Genomic DNA, 22270 nt, shown 5'->3' with positions numbered 1-22270 from the left:
AAAAAGTGTTCAATGATATTAACCTACTGACAAATTTAATTTTAAACATGTAAGTAAGAATTTCCCAAGCATATAATATTCCAAAGGACCGGCTTCTTGAATAATAATAAATAAATAAAAAATCGCCTAACTCTAAAGAGTGATAGATTGTCAGCATTAACAATACCTTAATGATATTTCTCATCTGGGAATAAATACATGGATTTGAATAATACACAGGGCTATCAACAATGAAGAAGCATATACAGCACCTACCATTTCCCCTGACTCCCATATTTCTAGGAGGTAAATAAAAGCAAACCAAAGCAAATCACTATGATCATGAAAACATATGACATCAAAAGCAAGGAGCCGCTCCACGTGGCTTACATGGGAAACAGAATCTGACTTCCATCAGCATAATGAGAATTTGTTTCCTTGCTGTTCTGATAAAGCAGACCTCAGCCAGAAAGATAAACATGCTGGTGTCTGGGGATAAATTCAATTATTTTACATTTTCACTGAACTTATATAACCAAGGAATGCAACATCTTGCCTGCCATTAGCAGGACTTAGATGGCTCGTTGCTGCCTGCAGTAAATTAGTCTAGATAAACAAAATCCCACAGGAATCAGCTATCCCACAGGAATCAGCTGAAAGAAGGCAAAGCAAGGGCAACCTGTGGGAATCAGCATACAGTGTGTTGACAATAACAGCCAGCAACGATACCCTTGGTACTTACAAGCCCACAGTTGCACAGATACAGGAAGGATAAACTGTGAAGGGGGATAGATTTGTCTGAGTAGGAAATGGTAATTGATATCTTGACTCAGAGCCTATGCTTCACCACATTTCTAAGACATTTAGAAAGAAAATAGTCTCATGAACTTGAGAGGTGTCCTCTCACAATGTCGGTTTCATGTCACGTGCAGTGCATGGACCTTAAGTCTTGGTATAAAGTCCAGCCAGGAAGATCAGCTGGGAACCCTAAAGAGGGAATTTTACTCACCATAGGGATGACTTGAGAGTTCAGTATGGACAAGAGTGTTTCCCTCTCTCCAAAGGAAAAAATTAAAAAAATATGTAATTCTTTATTATTCTGTAACTCCTGTCTTGGTGAGCTACTGTGTTTGGACAACTTCTGCAACTCCTGTAGTAGAACTTGAAAAGCTCTTGACTCTAGTCCATGAGTTACCTCTATGAGAGACAAATCAGTCCACTTCTCAGTGCTACCCACCCAGACTTTTGCCTGCCTCGATCTTTGAGACTGGATGACCCAAAATGTCGAAGTTATTAGTACACGTTGGACCTACTGATGTGATTTTTGAAAACTGATTTTAGTGGAAAATGGCAGCTAAATTCTGATGATGATGGGAAGCCAAGTTCTTTGAGACAAAATATGACGGTATAGAACATCTGCCACCATGAGACTTTGTCGAGGATGATGTAATACTGAACGATAATCTTTTCAGTATATTTTTAATGCATAATGTCTTTTACTCAACAATTCCTGTAGCATTTCCTATGTCCACCTCTTTTTTCTCACCTGCTATGTCAGATGGAAGGTAACCATCAATCGCTATGAATCATGTGCCAGAGCATGTTTTTGCCAGTGCTGAGAAGGCTGTGCATTAAAATAGGCAGGAATAAAATTATTGACCTACCAGGCACAAATCGCAATTGCAGCATTTCAGAAGTTGTACAGAGAAAACCTAATTAAACTGACTGCCACGCACCCAGGACAAGAAACTGGGAAATATGCCAAAACAGTTCCCAAAATAGCTCCTTTTGAAAATGCAAAACACTTTTTTCTTTTCTTTCCTCACTTCCCTTCCCTTTGTAACCACCCTGACGCTTATTTCTGTATAGAATATCCAGGCAATACCTTTCCTCCATCAACTCTCCAACAAATTCTGTATTATTTCTCTGTGAAATCCATCCCATCTCACAGAAGAGCAGAGTACATCTGATCCTATTGAAGAGACACTCCTCTACCAGCATTCTGGTTGGATGGACGTCAGCTTTGTCCCACTATGGCTATCCTTATGCTCTTGTTAGAGGAATAGGCAGCAAGATGGAGTGGTGTCTGAATCAGATGAAAAAGGTGAAAGAGTAAAAATACATCTAGTGAAAACTGGCTGGAGAGAAATGACACACAAAAGAAATTACCAAGAAGAAGGACTGTCCTTGAGGTCAGGTGCCAGTGTTAGACAGAAGATCTGTGTGCAGTACCTGTCTCTGTCTCACATTACCTTTTTGTGGTACTGGAAGACTCACATGTGCTGTATGTCACTTCACCACTTATAAAATGATGTTTTCTTTTCCAATTAGGCCCTATAGCTCTTCAGTATAAGAAATCTCTCTTACTACCCATATGACTAACATCAATATGTATAGATTTTTTAGCAATATAAATTGTACAATATAAATATAAATTTAGCAATATAAATTTATATAAATATAAATTTCTAGCTATTATTTACTATTTCTTTATTTGCAGTTAGAACTGAAGTACCATGGAGAGAACTATCTTTGAAGCACACTAGACAAACAGATGCATAAACCCTTCTAAATAAGCCATAAGTGCTTTTGGTTAATTACAACTCAGAACTGGAACATGGTTATGCAGTGAATGAGAAATTCAAAAGTTATTCCTATATCCCAGCTGTCAGAGTGTACCTCGTTTCCAAGCTCATGTGGATAAGAATTCCATCTCTAAAAACATTTCAGTCCTCCAATGTGTTTATTTGTTACTCTCTGAGATTAATATGAAGTAGTAGGAAACTGCATTCCTTTGTCTTCAGCAGCCTTATACTGATTTATGCTAAAAAACCCTACAGAGAGGGAGAGATATAAAATGCATGTTAAACTGAAATCAAGATTAAAAGGAATAAAGAGACTGATGATCCTGACACTGGGGAGACACTTCATTCACCAAAGTACACCTTTCTCATAATGACACGGCACAGAATTCCCCCATGCAGGGCAAGAAGTTCCCCAACTATCATCAAACTAAACTGAAAGTGCCAGTTTGGAAGAGAGCAGCAAAGAGATATTGATCACAGAGACAGATTTTCCAATAGTAATTTTAAACCAGTTTTGCCAGAAGGCAGCTGAATTCCAGAAACTGTGACACCAGCTACTCCATCCTTCTGTTTCTTCATAGTCAGTACAAGGCAAAGAAGTACCTGGGTTCCCTGATCCCTCCCTTTTTGTAGCGGCCATGTAACTTGTGCTAGCAGAGTTGGGGGTCTTTTACTTGATGCAAGTTTCTTTATTTACCACTCAGAAGAGATGCAGCTGTTTTTTCTCTTGTTGAATCGATTTGTCAGTTCTTTTGGTTTTTATAGGGGAAAAAAACTAGTTTAAATCTGAAACTCAACTATATCAGGATGTATGTGCAGACTGACAATTAAGGTTAAACTCTGATGCTGTTCATCAGTTGTCGGATAAAATTTTCAGGAGAAACGAAGTGGTTGAAGACCCTTGTTCTCAGTCATAATTAAAATATTTAAGAATTTACCTCTCAGTGGGAGTCTCAGCCAGCCATGAGCCTAGATGACCATTGGAAAGTAATTTGATTTAGGTCTAGGGTCACCTAGGCACTTTTGAAGATACTCCACTTATTTTTTAATTGGATAAGGTCCTGAGAATAGGCTGAGGGAGGATTGAATAGTGCTCCATATATCTATTGTCTGTGCTAAATATTTTATGGTCGGGTCATTTCTCAAAAAACTTACAAATTTGTTAGACCAAGATAAACTCACCAACCACAAAAAAGTTTGCTTATGGGTGAAGAGCAGTAGCAGTTGTGAGGATAAAATCCCTAATCCTTTATGCAACAGATCCAGGGCACAGTGAACTAAACGCCATTTCTTCAGACTTTAAACATATATGCACTTAAATCAGCCTTCTGGGATATAGGAGTGTCTGCGCTGGAAGTTCGCCTGAAGTTTAACGCACTAAAATAGCATTTCAGACATAGCAGAAGTCAACTGATTCTAGAGAAATTGTGACCATAGGATTAACTATTGCTCTCCCAAATTTCCAACAGCACAGTATTCTCCTCTATTTGTCAGAGAGGGGAGTGCTGTCAGGGCCCAGGAGTGGTCAGAACTTTCTGTTCAACACAGCAATGAATCTGAGCTCTGCCCTTTTGCATCCTAGTTTTCCACATTAAAGAATAACTGCATCAGCAGTTGGTATCAGTAGGAGCCAGGGATGAAAAGGTACACCTAGTACACACCATGGCCTGCATGTTTAGAGATCTGGCATATACTTGCACTCTTGCCTCCTAAGCTGACCTCTATTTCCTTACCCTGTCCTCCTTATATGTGCTGGCTGGGGTGGCACTGGGGGAAGCCTCCTTGAAGTACAGATCGCCAGGAAGACACTGGGCTGTTGCTGACTGTGGGCTGCTAATAGCATGAGCCTAGGAAACAGTAATTATTCTGGCATACTTGCATGCTTTAATTTTTCCTCTGTTCCTGGATTGGCCCAAAATCAAGAGAGCTGCAAAGTTGCTTATAGATCAGGTCCATTTCTCTCTTGGCTGAATGTTGCTCGATGCACATACTTGCCTCCTAACTGATTAATCTTGTCAACAAGAAATTAGCAAGTATTTAGCCTCTCATTTCTCTAAATATAATAATAGATTTGTAGACATTAAGTGACTGGGCTAAGGTACTTACAGCTACCTCACATTAGTCCTAAACTGTGGCTAAAGCATCAAATTCTGATTGTGGGACACAGGATTCAGCCTCGTGACTCCAACTGCCATGCCCAACTCAGATATGTACCTCAAGGGATAAAGAAAATTAAAACAAATTCTAGTCCTAATACTGTGAAATCTTATTAGTGCAGAAAGGGCAACTCTGAGCCGATATTTGATAGTGGTGATGATCACATTTAACCCCATTAGTCATTCCTGATTTGCTTAGCATGTGCACCATGCTGGACAGAAAATATTCAAAGAGACCTAATCAATATGTTTCTTTTAACACTGGGTGTGCCCTTGGTTCTTTCAGTTCACAATGACCTCAAATGCTGACATCCATATTTGTTCCAAGTTTTTATTCTACTTTACAGAGATAAGCAGAATGGAGAACTCCTGATTCCAGCACTAAGGCAGGCACACAGTCATCCTGGCAATATAATAAAAGTTATTTTGTGCATCACAGTGTATCCAGTGGCACCATTAATTGTTCATTGATCCTTTGTACCTAAAAGGTTGCAGCAGGGTTGTTTGCCAGCATCAGTTAAGCAGAACAATGGTTGTGATTGGAAAAATATTGAACACTTTTTATGCTGATGTTATGCCTTGTCACATCTCTTTTTCAGCTGGGTTACTCTGCTCTGACCTGTCATGAAACATCTGTTCTTCAAAGAGTGTCTTTACGCGTTTTCTCTGTAAGTATCTTTTTCTCTCTCTTTCCTCCTAGTGAAATTATAGTTGTGACAGTGACTTTGGAAAGCCTCAAAACTGTTTTTCTTATTCTGAAGAAAAGTCACCCCACAGCTCACAAAAGAACCCACTTAGCTTTTCTTTACGACTCTGCCATTGTGCGGGTCCGTAAAACACCCTGCTTCTCAAAGGCTGCACAGCCAGCCACTGTTGTGCTATTTTATATGGCTCTTTGTAATTTTGGTTTTGGGTAAAACTGGATTTTTTTCTCTGGGACAATGATGCAGAGGAAGGAAGGGAGCAAAATTTAAGAACGAGAAAAGCCTTATGGTCAGTAAATAGTGAAAAACATCAATGCTACCACTGATGCAGCCGAAAAGACACCATGAATCAATGAGTCATCTGGACAAAGGCACGTTGTAGAACTAGGAGTCAGGGAAACATTTAGATAGTTGGCAACTCTAATGAGCTCAAATAAGAAATATATTTAGCAGTACTATGCGACATGAAGGATGAATCTTACAGTCAGGTTAACCCTTCAACCATGGCAGGCATAATGCCAGTCATCGAGTCACTGACAGGTACTAGGCAGGAAAAGTCCTGTCTTCTCATGGGGGGAGATTGATGCAGATAGGTGGGTAAATAGTCACTTTTCTATTCCATCCCTGTATTTGTGAGAGTGACATCCACATGAAAAGATGTAGTAAACTACTCAGTACAAGGCTATCCAAGCAGGCTCAGGGAAAAAAAGTATTTGTTCTAAGGATGATGATGTTTTTATGCCTCTCAGCAGAGCAGATGAAAGGGACTCCTTTTCTACTATCAAATGGAAAGCCCAATCCCAGACACACAAGTGTCAGTTTCATGGAAGCAGGCCAGGATCAGCAACTTTCTGTGCCACTCAAAGGTGTAGAAGGGAAAACCAGAATTGTCAAAAACAGGCTTTATCATCTCCACAAATTGCCAAGACAGTGCACTCCCAGGACAAATCTGTCTGGGAGAGTCTTGCAGCGCAGACAAAAGAGTGAACTACAGTGAGCCAGGAGTAAAGAGATTGAAATTAAATCTCCTCATAACACCATAGAGAGGTGGAATATTAAATTCAAGTGTTTTATCTGCTTTAAGAGTCTCATCTGTGCATCTTCCACGGTGAGTAAACCTGCTCTCAGGGGTTAGCTGTCAACAGGGCAGGTTCTACCCACTGACGGTGTTTTTCAGGTTGGCACTTGGTAACTAGCAGTGTCTAGGTTACAACAAGGGGCTTTTTTCAGAATTTAATTTCACTGAATAGCTTTGGTTTCCATACAGTTTCAGAAAGAATTAAGAAAATTAAACATGAGAAATTCCCTCTTTGCTTTTATCTGAAAACATTGCTCTGTTTCACCTTTGAATGATATGGCCAGTATGCCTCAAAGGTTCTCAGGGAGTCACTGAGAAAATATCTAACTAAACACTGGCTCCAGACACTCTGAGGGAGATGGCTCTCTTTCAGAGAGATTAGCACAATGCCATTTCATCACAGAAAAGAGGTTAACTCTGATATTGATACTTCTGCTAACTGCTCAATTATTTTCACCCCAGGATAGGAAAAGTCTATGACAGACACTACAGAAAGGAGAAAATAGAAAGTTTAGGAAATATAAAACTGAATGGCAGCAAAAGCTTGCTCAGTTTCACCAGTATTAATTGAAAGGATATTTCCAATAACCTTTGTTTTAGTTAAAGGAGAACACAGTTTTCCAATATTGAATGAGAATTTAGGATTAAGTCCAGCCCTTATCATGACCTTGTTGTAGTCTTGACCACTCAATCATTGTGCAGTTTGGGTCTTCTTCAGAAAAATGGGGTTCATGCTTTCTTATTGGTAGTATAGTTTCCCACAAGGCAGAAGCCCAATGGAGTTCCCTCTCTCCCCAGAAAGCCCCAAGGTGAAATCACGAAATGTTGCCACCATGTCATCTCTACTCGTGTGTAGTCTGTCATCCTCATAACCAAGATCTTAGGGCTGGTCCAAGAAACTCTGACAGTAACGTTAGTATTGCATTTGAAATATAGATTTGGTTTTGGCCACTGCATTTAGCCATCCTATAACAATCAGAAAAACACCCCACAGGTAGGTTAGTAACAAACCCACCTAAAATTTCAAACTTTTGCAGTGCATTAACTGTGAGCACTCTCTAGACTGAGAATGATGTATTTCATTAGAAAATGCATTTGCAGAGAAATTTGCACCTCACAAAGAATTGATACCTCCTGAAGAAATCATTGCAATGATTTATGCAGTTTAAGTCAAAATTGACTATGAAAGGTTGTTCGTCCCAGAGCTTGTGGAGTAATTTATAGCTGATAAAAATGGTAGCATTCAGGGAGCCAATCTCTATCAAAACCAAACAAATTTATTACAGTGTCTCAAAGCTTAATACTTCCTTCACAGAGCAAAACCACAAAATATGTGTAAGTTATGTTAGTGGCATGTGTCAATGGCTGAAAAAGAGAGGTTTTGAGATGGAAGGAATGCCATACAACACACCTTCTGTGCATTTAGTGAACATCAAAAATCAGCATATTCTAACTGCAATGTTTCTTGTAGCAGCCTTCTGGAAAGACAGTATATCCTGAAATGTCAGCACACAGAAAGAAGGAGGTAGGAGTACAGGAGTATCCAACCAGCCTCTTTTCATCTCTGTTTTATGATCCAAACAGTAAAGTAAAGCAGATTTGTGAGAGAAAACAGAAACCTTACTGTTAGTATTTGGAAGTGTCATGCTTTTGAAAGAAATGAAAATACAAGTCACAGTTGAGTTATCATTCCCTAGCCTTGCTCTGGTGATCTATCTATCTATTTTATTAAAAAACTATGAACACAAAAGTGCAAATCTTAAAGGCTTGCAAAGTCTCCAGCAGATGGGGTTTTATTTGTGCTTCACTATTGGGCCACAGTTGCTCAGCCTGACATCTATTTACTCCTCGGCCCCAAAATATTATTATGATAATTTGTATACTTAAGTGCCAGATTTTCTGATTTGTCTGAGCTGCTCTCATCACTAGAACAGGCAAAACTGGCTTTAAGCCACTTATATCTTCCCCTGGAGTCTGGAGACAGCCAGATGTCAGCCCAGCATCTTGCATAAATTAGAGCAGCCTCAGGAATGCTCTGCCTGGTTATCCACACACACAAAGGGCTACTTTGGTCCCCAAGAACAACCAAGACAACAGAGTGTTCCAGTTAAGTTTCTTTTGCCCCTGATACCTACTTTCCATTAGGGGGACACAAAAAACAATGTAGTTCTTAAAAAGTCCCTGCTTTATGTCATGAAGAGATCTAATTTTTAGTAGGAGGCAAGAGGTACCAACTTAATGATATTGTAGGGCTGGGACACAGAGACTGTAGCATGGCTGAAATTTTATTGCCAAGAATGAGATTTGTCTTTCTTCTTGGTATCAAAAAATACAGGGGAGGAAGTTCTGCTTTCTAAAATATACAGAATACTTTCTATGACATCAATGAGATATTTTTTCACCTAATGTATCTTATATCTCAGTAATTTAGGGTGCAGTCTTGCTACCTGTTCCAGGGACCTAATTTACACCAAGTAAGTGCAGATGCAAAATTATATCCATAATTCTACAGGTTTAAAAATTAGATTTTGTGTTAAAGGCAGTCTGAAAAATTGAATATAATATGTGTATATGCATGTAGATAGAAGATGTAAATTCTGACTAGTTTTCAAGGGAACATCAGTAAAACATTGCCAAAAGGAGAGAACTGTGTGGTATAATCCATCTCAAACATTACTTCATGATCAAGGTAATTTTTCTGTCCCTACGGCAATATTTTACAGAAATAATGCTAAAAAAGTGTCCTTATTTGTTTCAACAGTTTCTGAGTGTAAATCTGCATTTGAAGAGCCTCTGAAACAGAAAGTGAATGCTGAATTGAAGGGGCTGTGTCTGTGACTGTGGTTCAGGAAAGCCAATGCCTGAGTCACCAGGAAACAGCAATTACATGAACTGTATAATCACCTCCCATGTAGAGAGAATCAAGAAGTAGAAGAAACAGGTATGTGTATGTCTGTGGACAGTGATATGTGTCTTTAGAATGGAATGTATATTTTTCTTCTATCTTTTTCCATTTCTTGAAACATCTTCACCTCTCAGGTGGCTAATATTTTGTATGTCTCCCCCTTATTCCATGTCCCAATACTTTGGCCTGTATTTATTTTAGGGGTTCTTCTTTTTGCTCTATGGTCCTGAGCACACATATATTATATAATGAATATGACACAATTTTTGGCATGAAAAAATTGGTGTGTAAAGACTTCTTTAATTATTGTATCAATATGCATAACAGAGTTGAATTAAGATCACTAAGACAGGTTTAAATCTGAATTTTTATTACATGCCTTGAAATTGCACCTATATTCTCTTCATGTGTTTCCTGAGAATGCAATTTTCCAACTTTTTAAATCATCAAACGGGGTAAAAGTGTAGACTTTCTGTTGCACAGAGTAACGCTGACATCCACACAAATCATTGGGGGGTTGGAAACTTGAGATCTGTCCCTCCCACTAGGTGTAAAGGAGAAACTGATAGTGGTGGCAAATCGTCATCCTCTCTGTGAAGAGTTCTGAAGGAGAACCAGACTTTTTTTTCAGAGGGTTCAGCTGAAATTCGCTTTATAGCAGACTGTCACATAAACAAGTGCATTGAAAGAAAATATAGGCTGCTCTTGTGGGCACAACCAAAGACTGAGCATGAAACAAGTATTAAGTGCTTCTAAAATTCAAAACCTTACTCTGAACCATGAAGGGTTAGATGTTTCAAGCAACAACTTCTCTACCTTTTCCCTTTCTTTCTTTCTTTTTGTTTATTTTCTTTTTTTTCTCTTTTTTTTTTAACTTCAACAAAACCAAACCACCTTGTTTGGTTGGGGTTTTTTCCTGGCTTCATTCATGAGACTAGCTTCTCTTTAGTAAAAAAAAACCCAAAGACTTGAAACAAGCGCACAACAGGGAGTATTAAACACCAGATCATTAAAGATTACAAAAATTATTGGCAGCTGAAAAACAAACCTCTCTGATGGGATGTATCAGGCTGATGTTACCAGCTGGCTTACAGCCTCTGCCTAGTGGTTGCAGGAGTTGAAATGTTTGGAAGCCAAGACTTCAGTACAGAACTGGAAGCATAGTAACCTATTGCTTTCCTTGAAACTCAAGCGCATTGTCTGAAACATGAAAAAAAAAAACGGGACAAATATTAATAAATAGTGAGGTAAATGTTTATCAAATATTACTCTTGATCAATATACTTTCAGAAGCTTGAGATAAATTCATAACAGAGTATAATAAGGATCCTTCACCCTCTAAAGGTGTAGTTTTTCAATTGATGGGGTTCTTTGATTATTTTATTTCTTGGTTTTTCTGAAAGAAGACTCATTTGGATTTATTTTTGCATTTTTTGCCACTTGGGATTTATTAGAGCTTTCTTCTAATCATTTTAATTAGGTTTTGCAAAATTTTAAGTTTGTTTTTTTTTTTTTTAACAAGAGTAATTTTGTATTTGTAACAGTGTATTTAGAGCTCCTCTCTGCAATCAGCTTGTCAGACTTCTTTCACTCTTTTTGTGAGTATCTGAGACCAGAAAGAAAGTCGTATTAATTAGACATGTTAGTTTTCTAATTGGGGAACAGATGGCAAGATGCTCTAGCATTTTAGTGGTGACTGAGGCAGGTTTTAGTGTAATACTTTTGTTTAAGCACATGGAAATTGTATAAGCACAGCTCAGTTGCTTCTGTTACATAGCTGTCTGAGACTGCCTGGCTTTCTCAGGATGTAGTCACACATCCTCTTCCAGCTCCAGTTGTTCCAGCTGAGACATTTGCTCCCCACAGCTGTTCATCACTGCATCTGAACTGGAAATTACTATCCAACTGATCTATTGGTGGAGATGCTCCCATAAGCAGTCCCCAGCTTGCTCCAACCAGGTTACCTAACATGGCACAAGTGCTGGGTCTGTTTGTCTACAATGCCAGGGAGCAATGGAGCCTGTGGATGGGAGGGTAAGAACATTCACTGCTCAGGTTGGGAAGAGTGAATGAGGAGGGAGAAATAAAGTGACCTCTTTGGGCAGCACTGTTGGACCCAGGAGGAAAGTCCTTTGGGAATGAAAGCCTGCTGCCACTGCAGTGTGCATGCAGAATATCCAGATGCTTCTGTTTCATTCTTGCCTTGGAAAACATCCAAAATCTACCAGCTAGTCTCCAGGCTCTTGCTTTGAATGAGTTTGGAGATGTCTGTACCTCCAGCAAGTTCATCACATCTCCAGAGCACTGCGGGGCAAGATCTTCAGAATATTTTTCTTTTTGAAGCAGTCTTTTATTGCAACCACTGTGAGTGTAGAAATAATGAAAAGGTGACATTGGCAAAGAAGACTCATTCTCACTAGATGATTTGACCAGTTCCACCAGGAAAACACAGGGAGAAAGAAATTTCAAGGAAAAATACATCTCACACTAAGATGTGAGTCTTTTTTACTCTCCTCATTTTTTCCCTACCAAATTTCCCCATACAAATTGTATTCCACTTCTGTTAATTTTAGAAATAGTGAAAAGTCTCCAACACAGAGGCTTGTCCTTATTTCTTGGACATGAAAGGGTCCACATATTGTAAATGGCAACTGAGCACAGAAACCATATCTATGCCCTTGGTTATCCATGAAAGAGTCAGGAATCATACAGTAGAGAAAAAAGTAAAAAATAAAAATATGGTAGAAAAAAAATCCTATAACAGATCTTAATTTTGCAGAGTGAATTTTCAACAAACAAACAAACAACACAACATATCTACTGCTCCCAGCTGCAGTTGACTGGTACAGACAAACATATACAGCATAGTATTGCTACCTGCCCATCTTGTTTCCTGTCATCTCCTTGCTTTCTCCTCCCCTAAGGCACAGGGATGATTTGATGGCTCCTAATTTCTATGATTCTATCACGGTATCTTGCAACTTTCTAGCTAAAGTGCTTCTCAGTGTGAAGTGAAAGTGTCAGGATGAGATCTAATCTGCCTAAGCTGAAAGTATATTTCACAGAAATTTTTTTCCTCAGCTATAAAAGTAAAGAATAAAGGATGAAAAATGTGAAGAACTGAAGGTAATGAGCAGCAGCAGGACTATCTGTAGTGACAGTTCTGTGTACAGAATTATCATTGTCATTGTTAGATTTGGAGGGATCATGGAAAAGTCTGTCATTTCTGTGGTTCTCAGAGCACATTATTTAACTCTCCTTATGTCCTTAGACCTCTCGGGGTGATCTGAGCCATGAGTGTGTAGGAAAATGTGAACTTTTCTTCTTCTTGCAAGCAATCAAACTGAATACTACTCGAGTGGGCAGGAAAAGGTCTTGTCCTCAAACATTTTCACAACCTCTTTAGTAGTAGGAGACTTAAAAGCAGATTTGTTTGTACCAACTATTGCACAATATTTTCCTTCTCTTTTACAACACTCTGAAAACAATGTCAGTAGAAGGTTCACAAGTTAATACAAATCATATGCCCTTCAAGCTTATCAACATGTACTTGGATCTGTATTATTAAGGCTTCACAATCTTTGTAGTTTTCATGATAGTCAATAATGTGTATTCAAATCAGGGACTGATACAGGTGTTGTTCACATAACTTCTGACACAGTTGGATCAGTGTAACACTATACCTGCAGCAGTGATAAAAGTGTCAGTAGATGAATATGCTCTTCTGAAACTGCCCAAACAACAGCAATTCTTTTATGGCTTTTAATATATTTTTGACTGTGCTAGATTAATGTATCACTCCTCTTCCCAAAAATTCTCATCCACATTTTTGCAGATTTGTTTCCCAAGGGAATTTACTCAGTTTCTGTGGAGCAAACTGGCTGTGAAGGCTAAATCTGGTCATAACCCAGAGGACCTCTTTCCAGCCCAAGCCTATTTAGGAAGGGAACAGCAATTTGTTCTCAATGACTTCACTCACTCTTTTTGCAATGATTCCAGTAAATGCAGGCGTTGTTCTCCTCATGTGAGCTCAGCATGTCATTCCTAATGTGTTCCTGACTGAAATTTTACATTAGTTACAGAAATAAGTACTTTTCTTTATATGTTCTTTATCTCTCATGTGATTATGCTGAATCATTGTAAAATGAAAAAAATCTGATGAGCTATCCGTATAAATACCGAGCGACATTAGATCATCACGACTGGTGCTGTTAAATGTAAATACCCAATTATTAGCCAGCAGATCCAAAACACTGCCAAATAGTTTTTGGTCACTGTGTTTACACAGTGACAGATTCTCATGTTAGTCATATCCTTTTGAACAAATGTTTTGGATGGACTCTTAAATCAGTGTCCACAAGGAAATAGAACGAGGCAGCCAAACTCTCTTGAACCTGTGCCATTGACAAAGGTTAAGCATTTACAGTCACTCTCCGCCTAAGTATTCTAAGGAAACATTAAGGAGTGAAAAACAGAAGGCAAGGATGTTCTGTACTCTTGGCAACAATGCAGTAGGGGTGACAGAAGCAACTCCAAAATAGCGGGTTACTGGGCCAGGTCCTTTTCCCGTTAACGTCAATGGTAAAACTCCCTTTTGGTGTAAAGGGACTAGGATGGGGCAACTGGGCCTTCAAGTGACTAAGGAAAAAATAGTGAGGTCTTGACCCTTCTCTTTTTGTTTCTACTTCTTGTTCATGAAGAATCCCAGTTGAACTGAATAAAACTCAGTCAGGATGTAAGAATGTGCCTTAACCAGCCTGTCAGGAAGGCTAATACGACACATCCACTTACTTTCCCTGAAAAACTATACCCATTTCCCCCATTTCTTTTTTAACCATTCATAATATTTAAGGCTATTCTGTCCCAATTAGTTTCACTCTCAAAAATCATCTGGATTACAGCAATGGAAAAATTTATTTTGGGTGAAAACAATAATAGAGCCAGGATAAAATTTAAACTGAGATGAATTTTGCTATTGTGGTCCTCTCATCACCCAATCATAAGGTCAGGTGTTTGGGGATGACTTCATGGTCACTGCCCTGACATTTAAACATTACTCCTCACATAAACCTTACACGGGGCAGATGGATGTACATGTTTCACTGACACAGTGGCTCTGCTCTGGCATCTCAGTAGCATATTAAATGTACCTGCAGGTATCCCAAGCAATGCACAGTAATGGACAACTGCTGCAGGAACACAGGAGGTAGGTCATATGTCCTTCCTCACCAAGGACAATATAATGTTGAGTTTTCTTTGTTTTTCAGGTTAAAAATAAATCTGAAAGGCTGCAATACTTCTGCAGATATTAAAAAAATAAATGCAAAGTAGAGGAGGCATATATATAAAAAATTTAGACCCTCACCTTCTTTCAAAGTGTTCCACTTTTGTTATCCCTTAATAAACAAGGGATGAAGATTTGTGCATAAACTGAAAATATGAATCTTACTCCCGAAGTCAGACTGAGTCTGAATAATGAAAAATTCCTTTCCCAGACCTCTGATTTGTTGTTCTTAAAGAAAGTGTCGCTGAGAATATAAAGCTACTAAGCAGATCCAAAGATGATTTTACATTACTTTAGCCTTTTTGGGTTTGTAAAAATCATTTATCTTCTATAAATTAGGAGGTGCTCCAGCACACACTGTAGTCAATGGCAAGACCTGTGAACATCAGTGGAAGACAGATTGGACTTTTACTCTGCATGCAACGAAGCACAGGGCAGCAGAGAGCGTATCTGTGATGTGCTGCACTGTGGAAGAAGTGTGGGCAGGAACAACCCTGAAACCTACAGTGAGACAAGGATCAACTGGCATCACAGAACCAGACATCTTCTGCTCCTTCATTTCATTGTGGTCTATCAGTGGTGGCACCTTCTTTAGGAAAGAGATGATGGGATAGAGTGAATTAAACATTTCATGTCCAGGCCCTGTATTGACCCAGACGTCAATTAATTCTCATTTCATGAATGTCTATATAAAAACTGGCTGATAGGAAACTGTGTGAGACCCTCTGAGACAGAAGTCTCTTGCAGCCAGACAGACCTCCCAAAATTCATGTCTTGCACCATGAACTGGGGTCCACTTTTTCCGATTTCTGCCATGATTCTGCTCTACCAAGAAGGAGCTGCAGGTGATTCCTCTGCTTCTCACAGTACAAAAACTCATGCAAAAAGGAGTGGAAATATTTGCCTGTCCTTGGCCTTTAGCCTTTACAAAGAATTTTAAAGGTTTTCAGTGAAGCTCTGAGCAACCTGGTGTAGTGGAAGGTGTCCCTGCCCGTGGTAGGGGGCTGAAACCAAATGATCTTGAAAATCCATTCCAATCCAAGTTGTTCTGTGATTCCACAATAGGAAACTCTCCTTCACCAAGGTTGACATGTGGCACCTAAGACTTTTCTCATGTTCTGGTATAACTGTATAAAAGGATTACTCTCCTTTTTACCACCTTTCTTTACTCTCCTTTTTACCACATTTCTAAGTCCTCTTGAATCAGTAGCAACATTCATGAACAGTAGGTTTCACTGATGGGAGGCCAATTTGTCATATTTTGTTTAAAGTGTTATCCACAGTAAAGGATATGCCCATTCAGATATGTTGATGTAACCACAAAAACTTTATTCAGCTAAGGACTACTAACCAAATCCACAGCTAGCCCAAATGAGGCTGGTTTTCACTGTAAACAGTTGAGTTGTAGGAATTTGTATCTCAGCCATACAAACTATCCTGAAAACTAAATTCAAGATAATCTTCTATCACTAAATCGTAGGTGAATTAAATATATATTTTTAACGACGATATATTTGTCAGGTTACTGGTTTAAAAATTTTAGAACAAAGGAACAAAGAACTGGAAATCTTCCCGAGGAAGAGATAAGTCGATGATTCCCTATATAAATCTAACATTTCTTCATCTTTTATAAATGGAATTTTGCAGGTCATTAGTCTCTTAATGTAGTATTGCTATCAGTTGTAAGGGTTTTGTGTGTCTCTGTGTGTGCAAAAAAAAAAAAGCATTAAAATGGTTGAGATATAGAGAAAATTGACTGCTGCATAGTCACCACTTTTCATAAAGATTTTTACTACACCCTTGGTATTATGGATCTATAATATGCAAATGTGTAGCATCATTAATATGCATTTGCTGCATACACCCTCCTTAACAGAGTATGTTATGGGAATACAAATTAAAAACAATATACTCGACTCAGCTAAATTTTAATGGCCCATTGTATGAGTGATCCCCAACTGGGAGGTATCGAAGCCCTTTGTCTTCAAGACTTCCCTTCCTTCCTCCCATCTATTCTCTTTATTTTTTCTTGTTTTCACTGACACCTCCATAGCTGAATTAGTTAAATCTCGTCATAAAAACTAAAGTAGTATGCAGGTTCCTTGTTACCTTCAGTGGAGGTAGCTGGCATAAGAAAAGAAAACTGAGATCTAGAAATTAGTTTAGCCAAGAGTGCACATGGTGGAATAAGCTGTGCAGTCCAATCTGCTGGGTGAATGTATCCTGAGATTACTTTGGCTTGTATTTGCTGCTGATGAAAGTTTAGGCATTACCTAATGGAGGTGAATCACCTAAGCATATCCTCTGACACACTTCTCTCTTCGTCTTCCCTTCCTGGCTGTTTGTCCAGGGAAAAGAGCTTTCTGATACCTTCCCTTCATCCAACAAAACCTCTCCAGAGGAACAAGATCACTTCATCCAGCAAACCAGACCAAGAGCTGTCCCTGGGAACCTGAAGATATTGACTCAGGTATACCAGTGGCTTCAATTTTGACCGTGGATGCAATTTTTACCTTCTGATTCTCTACCAGAGCTGGCACTTGTGCAACAGGGATGTAACCATGAAACGTCTGTAAAAAACTGCAAATTACAGCCTATCATTTTAAAGTTGGGCTTGATCTAAGCTGAGTCTCAAAGTGAAGCCTTTCAGGAGACAGGTTTTCAGTGCACAGGCAACTCAGAGAGGGACACTGGCATTAGAGAAAGCGGATGCCACCCAAAATGAAATTACCCATCCTCATTAACCAGTGCATGCAGTCAAACCTAATAATGAGCTTACTGTTCTCATCAGTGCTCTTTGCCTTCAGGCTCTAAACTTTGTAGATCAGATGCATCTCCAAACCACACTGTGGGGACAATGTCATCTGACAGCAGTTGTGACAAGGATTGGTAGGGAAGGTAATTCTTTCCACTGCCCTAGTTAAATCTACCAAGAAATTAGGTTAAAGTCTTTAGTGGACACTAAGTGTTTAACATACTACCAGTTTATTCTCAAGTGTTTAAGGCAAACTTTACATAAACTGAAAAATTTAAAACAAACAAACAAACAAAAACCCACAAAAACCACAAACAAAACTCAAAAAAAACCAAAAAACAAACAAACAAACAAACAAAAAACCACACATGCACCTCTACAGTTTCCTTAGTATTATTTTAGTGGATGCCAATGTTATTTTCCTTTACTTGGCAATGACTGTCCCAGAGCTTAATCCTTTCAAAATGCAATGGGGAGAAAAATAACGCAGCAAGATGCACTCTGCTGTGCTAATTGGGCTTCCCAATATGGTGTGAGGACATTTGTCGCTCAGCCTGCTTATTCAGTGCTGCATATTCAAGCTGTTTCAGCAGGTCTAGCTACTCTTATGGGAAATTAAGCTGCAATCCGATTCTGCAGTCATCCAGGTCTAGACTGTGATATTGATCACAGAACAGACAAACTGAAGGAACAAGGTTGAAGTGGACACTTTGTATAGGGGCACAGTTACTTGGCAGAAAATGATCTTTTGTGGATGCAAATCTGCTATGTGAGGCATAACGAGGTTGATTCCAAAAGCTATGGAACATTTGGGAAGCCACTGCATAAGAAATATTCTGTTTATTTTAATTACATCTTTCTCATGTCAGCTTTTCTCAGTCAGCCTTGACCATGAATTTGTTACACCAAACTGTGGAGTTTGGTGCAACTCAGGATCTATTCCAGGTTTACAGCCATTAATTATCATGTCTGTCATGGAAATGTCATCACAGATGTGAATGAAACAGAAAGCATGCTGCCCTCATGCAAAGATTGCATAATCTTTGATGGAGTTGCTTCATTCCCAGATTCTTTGATAAATCCCAATTCCTGCCTACAACAGGAATCTCGAAGTTGAAAAACCCAGGAGGTCGATACAAGTTCCCATCGTGTGCCAGATTTTCAGCTGAAACTTTGTCAGTTTTAATTCCTTTATCAATACTTGATAACTACTAAACTTGGGTTGTTGAAGTTCTTCATGCTTTGAACTAATTTTATTACAACTGTACCTGAGATGTTGACTGGTAAAGCAGGAATGGGATGACATGATGGAAACAAACCTTTTCTTCTCCCAGTTTCAACTAGCTCATGATTAGATTAGAAATGTAATATTGATAATGTTCTAGGTGTTCCAGTTCAGAGTGGAAGTGGGTATGTAACGCGAACTGATCTCTATTTGTATACAAATAATACTGGCTAGGATGGGTAAAAATCTATATAAAAATAAAGATCTTGAACATTGAGGAATAAAACACAGATTTAAATTCTAGAGGGCAAATGATGACATAGATAAAGATGATAGTTGTGAACTTGTTTATTATCAGCTCACAACCATAAGTTCCTGACAAAAATTATAAAATCAATTAAGAAGTTTTTTATTCTTAACTAATATTTGGAGTGTGCATTATACAGGCAACTCAAAGAAAACTGATATAACCACAGAATTGACACAGTTGGTAAACCTAGGCTGTAAAAAGACTATAGTGAGCACTACTACAAATGAAAAGGAAAGGACTCTTAGTGAGGATAATCATAGTTGTGAATTTTAGGAAACCTCAGAAAACATAAGTGTCCAAATAACTTCTGGTGTTATCTTAAAAACTCTTCTGAGATCACAACATCCTTCACATAATGTTTACTTTTGTGAAAAGAATGACCAAATTTCACATACACGTATCAAATAAGCTCTGTTTGAAACTATGATTTCTTTTGATTTCTTATTGTTGATAAACCTCAGAGAGTTAACAGAATTACTGATTAATTTCAAAGAGATTCAAAGGGATTTTAAGTGCATTTAACTACTACTTAACCTTGTCTTAGAAATATCTGATTCGTTACTGCCTTCTCTGTGAAGAAAATCCTTGGTTAACTCTTCAATAAAAACTGGAAACTGCTGAGAAGATATTCCCCTTTTCACATCTCCACGGTGGCTGGCAGCAATAAGCACTCTGTTTTCTTCATAGCAGAAGCTGCTAAAGGAGAGTCCCAGGATGACAGAGACCTTCTTCACAGAACTCTCACTCTGGTGGGCTACAACAAGGGTTACTGACAGCAACTTCTAACGTTTGAATGACTTTCTAGCTTACAACAAAAAGACTTTGTGCCAAAATTCTTTCTAGGGCCTATCTGATGCCAAAAATTTTTCCCTCAAAATTTAATTCCCTCCAGCAATTAGTGAATGCTCTAGCAGAGCCTGTAAGAGAGGCAAAATGGCTTGCATGCCTGAGAACCATCAGTTTCCACCCTGTGTCTGAACAAAAGTTTAAAAATTCACATGAACATCATCACACTTGTCAGAATAAAAGAAGCAAAATGAGCAGTATCTAATAGAAAACTTAAGAGAACAAGAAATTCACTGCAATAACCACCAGAATGTCAGTGCAACCCCTACAACTTACAGCAATATAGACCTTCATGAGAGAGATATTTCCCTTATAGAGCTAAAAAAACACCAAGTCCAAGCTGAAGGAGACTGGTTCACAGCAAATAATTGAAAATCCCCATGCTCCAATCTGGAGTCAATTCACCTTATTGCTGTAAAATAAAATAAATCAGCAGTTGATAAGATTAATCATTCAGTCTTCCACCCATAAGAGGAAAATGGCAGGTCACAGTGCTCCTGGCTGAAGGCAGAAATAACTTCTTCAGTGAAATTTCTGTGTTTCCATGTAGACTTTTTGTTCAAAAGATATAAAAGATCATGTGAAAACAGTGCACAGTGAGACTCAGTCTGGTCTGGCTGAATTGGCTTTGAAGCACTGGTTTCTGAACACTTGCTACAATTAACACGTCCCTTTCCTCATTAATTTTGGACCCAGCTGGTTCAAGTCCTGTAAGGATAGCTCATCTGGCACCCTGATGAGATCAGTGAAGGAATATTAATACAACAGAAGCCGCTGCCATCAAACTAAGCTGCTTCTTCAGCATAAGAAAATAACTAATTTACATCAAAAAAGTGATATTTCCGTTTCTTATTCTATGTCCATTAAAATCAGCTGGGTATTTTCTCAATATTCAGAAAAAAAAAAAAAAGCCAGTCAATAGGGCACAGCACTAGTGAGGATCAAAATAGGACAGGAGGAAAGCTAGTTCAAGCTCAAACTTAATTTTATTTTTTTTTCAACTGGTGTGTTCTTGATTTTATTTCTTGATGTTAAGATGCAAATATATTGAGCCAGAAAATATACAGGCCCAAAATTTCATAAATTATAGACTCAGTATGTACAGACACTCTTTTCCATCCAAAGACCTTTAGATGTTTTAGAAAAATTGATTATATTCCAGTGCATCTGAGAATGTTATCCTACTCATCTGACAGAAAAAATAAAATTATATCAATTGTTACTGGCAGAAAACAAGTCAGTATCATAGCCTGGGCCAAACCCCAGAAGTCCTGGCTTCTACTTGTAAGGAGGTGTTACCTCCACTCCAATGACTCTGGAGGTTATAAAGACCTTGTTTTCATATCCTAAGCCATATACACACATATCTATTAAAAAAAAAAAGTAAATCAGCTCTTGTCTTTTTCAGGAAGCAAATGTTTTGACCACTTTAAACAATTCCTTATTAAAAGATTTGAAATAGGTTTGTTTTATCAATTTACTTCTTTTTGAAACAGAAACAGAGACTAGAGAGACACTTTTTCATTAAGCTGACAGCCACTGCAACCCTTGTGCCTTGAAAACAGCCAAGTCTTCCATTTCTATAAATCATTTCACACAGACCTGTTAAGTAATGACTGTATTGACGAGTTTATAATACTTGTACTTCCCGTGGATATTGATGCCTCTCCTTGACAAGCATCCCTGCATGGAGCTTCTCTGTCAGCAGCTGGAGCCCAGGGAGAATGGCACACTGCCGCAATCGTGAGAACGCAAGGACTTCCAAAACTGTTCAAAACATTTGTTATGGGAAGAAAAATTGTTATGCTGAGTGAAATCTTACATGTTGAAAAAGTCCAAATCTTGAGAAGCCTGTGTTCAGCCAACTTGACAGGCTGTGAGGGCATTTGTCCTGGGCAAATGATCACACTGTCTGCCCAAGGGAGCCTTGCTCTCCTGAAATTTATCTGGAATACCACAGCAGATGAATCACTCTTCTGGTAAAAATGTCCCTGTGTGTACTATTAAGAAAGAAAACGGGACTCTGAGTGAATTTAGCAGATCTGTAACTGGAGTTGAGTAATGTGGCCAAACCCCAGATTTCAGCAACACAGACTACTCTGCCCTCACACTACTCGTAAACAACTTCTTTCCTTGCTGCTTTCCAGCCAGTTCACTTCCCTTTCTAATCCCAGGAAGTCACTGCCCACCCTTAAATGCTGAAAGATACATTTTAATCAAGTGGAGGACTGAACAGTAGCATAATTTTACTTAAAGCACACAGCAAGCCACACTTTAGAGCTATTTGGGGAAGAAACTAACCGCAGCCAGGCAGCCCCCCCTTGCACAGTTCAGGCTGGGTGGTCATTTGAGCTGGGGACAACACAGTCAATTCAGACAGATGGCCACTAAGTCAGCCCAGCGTGTTTGGGGAATATCCAGGATGTCAAAACGGAGATGTACA

The 22270-nt window shown here is 38.7% G+C and overlaps 1 long non-coding RNA gene across 1 annotated transcript; it reads right to left on the bottom strand.

The window, feature by feature from the left end:
• Positions 1-11714: 11714 nt before the first annotated feature.
• LOC127467055 (uncharacterized) lies at positions 11715-21669 on the bottom strand. Its single transcript, XR_007902949.1, has 3 exons — positions 21430-21669; positions 19516-19565; positions 11715-11769 (listed from the first exon to the last, which is right to left on the bottom strand). It is a non-coding gene; the product is annotated as an uncharacterized LOC127467055 (long non-coding RNA).
• Positions 21670-22270: the final 601 nt, after the last annotated feature.

Source organism: Manacus candei, unplaced genomic scaffold, assembly GCF_025592945.1.
Source record: "Manacus candei isolate 608988 ecotype Guabito, Panama unplaced genomic scaffold, ASM2559294v1 h1tg000013l, whole genome shotgun sequence".
Lineage (NCBI taxonomy): Eukaryota > Metazoa > Chordata > Aves > Passeriformes > Pipridae > Manacus > Manacus candei.
This window is presented reverse-complemented; position numbering and strand designations above follow the sequence as displayed.